A 6,500-nucleotide genomic window follows, 5' to 3' on the forward strand; every position below is an offset into this window, starting at 1 on the left:
AAGGAAATGTAAGAGCCAATCTTAGAAAGTTAAAGTTTTGAGTTAAACTCATATTAATGTTTGCTTAATTTGAATAGAATATAAATTTCTTCCATAGTCATAGCTTATGGCAGGGGTGCCCACACTTGTTCGGCTTGCGAGCTACTTTTAAAATGACCAGGTCGAATAATGCAGTCAAGGAGCTTTTGAATTCAGCCGAGTGAAAAATGACAGCTGTCCGATTAACTGCGATTTTAGTTCCCTTTACTTTTTTCTTTCTCAGATCGCTTTTCAGAAGGAAGTCAGTTTCGTAGTTTTTATGAACAGTTCGAAAGTGTCTTTCCACATTTTCCTTCTTTGGAATAGCAGTGATAGATTGACAGATCAGACAAACGCACTTCGATTGTGACATTGTGAGAAAAAAATCCTCTTCCAATTCCACATCCAGCCCATACCCTCCCCAAACATTTTTTTTTAAATCCCTTCTTTAGTCGATATAAATTGTAAGGCTCACTAGATCACAGCCGGAGTTTTGCAGTAGCTCGTGCGTGTGATCGTGCGTGCGGGATGACACTGGTCAGGTTAGAAGAGAAGAGATCTCAGACTGTATCTCAACCCTGTATGTCAATCAAGTGGCAAATGCCATAGGGAGGATATATGATAGACTAACGTTTAAAAAAATTCTACCTTCACTGCCTTTAAGATCTACCAGTCGATCGCGATTGACACATTAGGCACCCCTGGCTTATGGTATGGTCTTTCCCCCCTGTAAGTTAGTAAGAGACAGAACCTTCTTGCCATAACTGAGATACAATGTGATAATAGCTCAGTAGTTGTGCTTAGAACAGGTCCCAGTACATAGGGACCTAAAAGACCCATTTTCAACTGAGATGGGATAAGCATACATTTTTTCTGACCGTTTTGAAATGGTTCAGAAATGTTAAGTAAATAATAATAATAATAATAATACATTTTATTTATATAGCGCCTTTCCCATGCTCAAGGCACTTCACAGAGTTTAAGAGAGAACGGCAGGGTATACAGTATATAGCATAGTACAAACCAAATAAATAAAGAAGATTAAGACAGTCAATTCAGAGAAAAGCCTAACAGACAACAGAACTGATGGTCTCGCACACACACACAGGTTACATGAGAATCTTGACAGAAAGGTACATGGAGAGAAGGGTAATAAAGTCAAGTAGAGCTAAAAGCCTTCCTGAACAGATGAGTTTTGAGTTGTTTTTTAAAAGAATTCATGGAGTCAGCTGATCTGATTAATTTCGGTAGGTCATTCTAGAGTCTGGGCGCTATACAGCTGAAGGCCCGGTCACCCATGGAGTGTAGATTAGTGTGGGGCACAACAAGATGGCCAGAATCAGAGGACCTTAGTGGGCGAGCAGGCACATAGTGATGGAGAAGGTCACTGATGTAGTTTGGCGCAAGGTTATTTAAGGCTTTGTAGGTTATTAGTAGGATTTTATATTCGACTAGCCATGTGCGGCCAACTACGTTGCGCGTGTTAAAGTTGTCTGTGAAGGGCTCCCTGTTTAAACGCGGCTGCCAGTCGTGAACTGGGCCCTTCGTCGCACAGCATTACGATTTTTTTTATAAAGGAAACATAATTTAAAAAGAAAACCCTTGGATATTGATTCGATAGGAACGGCCCACTCGTAATCATTGTCCGAATAGTAATTATGTGGTGGTGTAGGAGCTTTTCTGTTTCTGTCCGATCACAGTCCGTCTTGTTTTCACGACGCTATCGTTTCCTCTCACGATCTCTTCTCAACCTTTCTCCAATCTCGCAGGTTGCTTTGTGGGAATCCAAAGAGTAAGGCAATGTACACGGAGCAATGGTTATAAAGGGGGACACATAGGTATCCAAGCTCTTTAGCGCATAAATAGGGATCACTTCACTGACATGTGAGCAAGCCACGGTACAACTGTGAGACGCGCAGCACTCGCCGGCTACAACGTAACAATAATAATTTCCAGAACGTGCTGTTACGTTCTGTCATTCATCTTCAGTAGTATAAGCCTGGAGGAGATTCTTAATGCAATGCCTATGTTTTAGCTGTCTCTCTACTGCCATCTAGTGCTGCTTCTAATTCGTTCGCGGACAAACAAAGATCAAGACCCAAATGAAGATTATATACAGTATAGAGATTCTGTAAGACACAGGGAGCCAGTGAAGGTGAAGCAGGGTGGGTGTGATGTGCTCGCTGCTGCTGCTGGTTCGAGTGAGGACTCTTGAGCTGAGTTTTGAATCAACTGGAGCTGTGATAGACGATCAGAAGGGGCACCTGTCAGCAGTGAGTTACAATAATCTATGCGGGATGTGATAAAAGTATGGACAAGTTTCTCATCATCAGAAAAGGAGAGGAAGGAGCGAACACGGGATATGTTACGGAGTAACGATTTGAGATGTAATAAGAATAAGCTTACAACTGAACTTTTCTTAACATTATTTTTTTCTCTTTTTGCTATTTTAATTGTCTTTCTTGTGTGAACTGTTTTACTTTGAAACTTAGCTAAACTTTTAAAAACGAAGATATTTTGTCTGTGGAATCATTTCTGCGTGTCAGGATTTTGTTGAGTCCCATTTTTTGAGTTAGAGCTGCTGAACTTTGATAATTTGGGGAGAATGCAGCTACAGGAACTTTTAAAGTGCTGTACACTAAGAATATGGTGTTTGTTTTTCCTTTTGTAGCCGTCCTTTTTTTGTAGCCTCCCAACAGTGTAAGACAAGAACCAACCCTGGAGAAAATGTCCGTCCACACTGGTCATTTTAAAGCTGCCAGTTAACTAGAAATGCCAGTCTTTGGGCTGTGCGGAAGCAAACAAAAAGCTTACATCTGGAGAAAAAAGACCCACAGAGTATATCATGGATATTAACTTTTATTTTCTGAGACATTATTCCACATATTTCTGCACTGTTTTCTTCTTTTTAAAAGGTATCGGAAGACGGAGACTTCATTTCTGTAATCGGTTTAGTTATTGGTGTGATTTCTGCTTCCCTTTGTTGGTTTTCTGCCATTCTGGGTTGAATTGTTTTGAAGTTGCTACGCCAGTTTCTACCGAGTGACAAAAAGAGATCACGACATGTGACGTCACTCGTGTAGCGGCACAAAAGGACAGCTCTGCGCATCACCCTTTGCCAAGTTAGCAATAGAAGGTTGTTTTGCTGTCTTGAGTAGTATTTTAGTTTCCCTTGTCGTTATTACTTAGCATTCCTTTTAATTCCGTTTTCAGTTTTGTTTGCCGAGTTTTCATCTTAAGATTTTAACGGCGGCCTGTTCTTTGACAGTTTTTAGTTAGTCCATTTTCTGGTCCCTCTGATGTCTTTTCTAGTCCAAGAGGACTGAGAGGACGCCCAGCTCCATGCAGAGAGTGCCTTGGCCCAGGGCCATCTTAACGCATGGAGCCCCATGCTAATCTATGTATGTTGTGACTTGCTGTCATTAAATAAATACTATATAATATTAAACTATACATATTTCTAATTGTTACGACATTGACATTCGCCTCTGATTTAGTATCACGGTCACCTCTACAACCTCCCGTGCATGTCTGTGTACGGATCTCACGCACTATTTAACGTAAAAGCGCATATGTTAATGTCAGCTCAATTCTCTACAAAGAAATTTCTCAAATGTTTGTGTTAAACACCTGATTGATAATAAATAATTCATAGTAATTTCATACTGTGCCATCTCCGTTTACCAATTGAGTATCATTTATATGTTTTTCAAGGCTCATGTTATATTGTTCAAACGTTTGTGTTGATTAGTCTTTGCTGTACAGCACGTTTTTTAATGTTTAAACATTGATTTTATTGGAGGTACCAATGTAATAAATATATGTTTAATGGTATCGACCATTACATTTTTATTCGTGTGTGCGGTTGTTTAGGTAGGGGCCCCAGTGCACCGCTTTGTCCGGGGGGGCCTATAATGCTGTTAAGACGGCCCGGGTTCAAACTGCAGTCCAGCAATGCTAATCATTGTGCCACTGCGCCAGCCATCCATCCATCATACCATCCAAAGAATGCTCTTCTTTATTTTAAAATGTCATTAATCTAAGCAAAACCGCAATGGGCAGGAACTACTTTACACAAACTGAAGATGTTCAATGCGTCACAGACGTTATCCGTTAAAAGTCCTGTACATGTAAATTGGTTGACAAATAATCAGCACAACAGCAGCAGTCGCATTGCGTCTTAAAGGAGCCGAGACGCAGACAGTTTGTCAGTAATTTGAACCCAAGCTTTAAGTACACTCTTAACAATATTTATTAATTTAGGTATATTTACAAGCCTTAAACGTAACGCCGTTTGGCTTGCTCTCTCTCTCAGGGGTGGGGATCGATCTGTTCTTAATTCAATTTTTCTTTTTGTAAAAACTTGATTGCTTTGTATGGATTGCAATAAAATTAACAAAAAAAAAAAAAATCTAAATCAATAAATAAAGGTGCCAGTGCGGCTCTTCAGAGCTGTTGTATTCCACTTGAAGAGGTATCTAATTCCGTTTAATAACCACCGGCTCACACGCGGGTTCTTACTCAAAACACCGTCCTTTTATTGTTTTACTCTCCACACTTCTTCCACTTATATTTCCGGTTCCCATAATACCTTTCCAAATCACCTGACTTATGACATGTTAATCATGGATATGACAAGAGCGATGTCATTGAGGAAACAGTATTGGTTCCGATCCACGTGAAGGTTCTTCATTTATTTCTTTAGATCTGTAACAGGCTCCATAGTGTGAATAACCGTGACTAGATCTGTGAAACGGCAATGGCTCCTGACTTTAAAAGGACTCTCGCTGCATACAATAACTCAGGCTACGTTCAGGTTTTCATAATCCGTCAGGGTCCTGCAGCCTACCGTACATTACAGATTTCATGTTTCTCTACATATCTGTACGTTTTTCAAAACACCAGCTTCATATGCTGAGAGTTCAATGAGGAGCCACAGGACCCTGCAGAGGATCATAAAATGCCATGAACAGGTGGCGTGTGACTCTGACATGTAAAAGTCGGGTATAGTGAGATATCAAACACAAACCCCGCATCAGTCACATCAAAGGCATCTTACAGCCCCCGAGTGTGTCCGTACGCCACGAGTCGTCCCGTCTGTAACTGCAGCTCTCATGGACTCCACGCAGTCCTGTCGCCGCATTGTTTTCACATGCACTGAAAAAAACGGGAATGGCAGATTTGTTAAATTTACACAAATGTATTTATTTTACATTACATGTATTGATTATGTTCCACATAACTCGATTATGTTTAATTTATTGAATCTTGAAGGATGTACAATATACAAATTTCAGTTATTTAGGTAGAAGTCAAAATGGTTATATTTAGTCCTCACTGGAAATTAACACGCAAACGCATTCATCGTCAGCGGAGGGGATAACCTGGCGGTAAAGTCACGTGACTTTCAAAGAAGCAACAGTTGTGGGTTGGAGTCATTGTCACCAGTTAAGAGCAAAAGGTTAGTGAAATAAAAGTACAAAAACACACACACACACACACGAGAAATATTCACATATTCATTTAAAACACTTAATCACACAGACTAACGTTATACAGTTTTGCATTTTTCCTTGTATTCTCTTTTAATGTTTGATCAAACTACCGTCTCAAGTCAGTAAATGTACCATTAAGTTATCTAGATGTACTCGCTTGGTACAGGTACGTTCAAAATCAAAAGTCCTGACGGGTCAACTACTTTCAGCATTGCTGTTCATTAGTATCATCAGAACATTGCTCAACCAGATAAATACTATTAATACAGACCAATTTGTTTTTGTGTTTGATAATAAAACACTCTACCCAAGGTGCATTTTGTGTTCATATTTAGTTATACATTGGTCATGGCATTCTGGCACAGCCAAAGAAGCAGTGCTCTTGTGCAACTGCTGTACATTTCAGCTTTTAAATACTTCTTTTGTATTGTTGTATGGTTTGTATTGCTTTTACTAAATAAAACTAGCTTCGGTGTAAGCAAACCTGTTTATTTCTTATTAATAAGTTTGAACATGAACTATAAAATGATACTGGAACAAGTCTAATTGACAACCTAAAAAGGTTATAGCTTTATAACTCGATGAGGTGCATTTTTATAAAACAATTGTAAAAATGTTATGCTTTATTGAGATGAATCATGTTCATTTAACAGAATAAAAAAGTTTCATTCATTTTATATAAAAATATCACGTTGTTTCAGGATATACCTCTTTAGTGCATTAAGCATAATTAAATTATTTTTGTTAAAAACAATTTTATTATGTGCAACTGATGTACATTTTTTTTTATTTAAAAGTGACAGGCCATTATTTTCAGTGTGTCACATGGGAAACCATCATTCCTGTTAAACATTTATATTACTTACACAAACGTGAAAAGCAGTAAATTAGTTATCCTGACATCCAGCTAGTAACAGAGTGCCGAAGGGTAATCCATCTGACATTTTATGAAACAATGACCTCCAGGCTGCCATTAATTCAGTTATG

The sequence above is a fragment of the Polypterus senegalus genome, chromosome 12 (assembly GCF_016835505.1).
Source record: "Polypterus senegalus isolate Bchr_013 chromosome 12, ASM1683550v1, whole genome shotgun sequence".
Lineage (NCBI taxonomy): Eukaryota > Metazoa > Chordata > Cladistia > Polypteriformes > Polypteridae > Polypterus > Polypterus senegalus.